This window comes from Myotis brandtii, unplaced genomic scaffold (genome assembly GCF_000412655.1).
Source record: "Myotis brandtii unplaced genomic scaffold, ASM41265v1 scaffold4305, whole genome shotgun sequence".
NCBI classification, from domain to species: Eukaryota; Metazoa; Chordata; class Mammalia; order Chiroptera; family Vespertilionidae; genus Myotis; species Myotis brandtii.
Window position 1 is genome coordinate 51573 of NW_005366474.1, and position 812 is coordinate 52384.

Consider the following 812-nt stretch of genomic DNA (forward strand, 5'->3'; position numbering starts at 1 on the left):
TTACTCCCTCCTACATGAGAGATTTACAGTTTGGCCATTTGGCCTGGGGTCTTGGCCAACAGGTCAAGCTGACATAGCAGACAGGATGTCTTGTTAGAAGGTAACAAATGTTCCAGGAAGCCTCTGGCAGATGCATGTAACCAAAGAGTTAAGCGATAAGAAGACCACTCCTCTTTAATCTCTTTGTTCTCAGTACGCCCCACCCCTGCTTCAAATGGTGCATAAAAGACTGTAACTGGAGATGCTCAGGGTTGCTTTCCGCGCGCACTTTCTGCCGCGGAGGCAGCCCGGGTTCGAATCTGCTAATAAAGGAAACTCCCTCTCCAAATTGGCAAGGGAGAGGATCTGTTTCACCAAATTCTTGGCTTGTCGTGGTTTCTTGTCTCGCGGGCAGTTTCTCCTTATAACAGTTAGATTATAAGTTTTCTACTCAGAAAGGATCTAAATTGATGGTTCAAAAAGGTGGAAAAAATCTCCCTCCCTCCCAGAAAGTAAAATTCAGAAACAAGAAAAAAGATGAGCCCTGACCAGTTTGGCTCAGTGGCTAGAGGGTTGGCCTGTGGACTGAAGAGTCCCAGGTTCGATTCTGGTCAAGGGCATGTACCTTGGTTGCGGGCACATCCCCAATAGGGGGTGCGCAGGAGGCAGCTGATCGAAGTTTCTAACTCTCTATCCCTCTCCCTTCCTCTCTGTAAAAAATCAATAAAATATATTTAAAAAGAAAAAAGATGAGAAAGCAAGTCTTGAAACTCTACGTCCCCCTTTTGGAGGTCCAGGCGCTGCTGCAGGCCTGGGAACAAGGTGGGGATTAA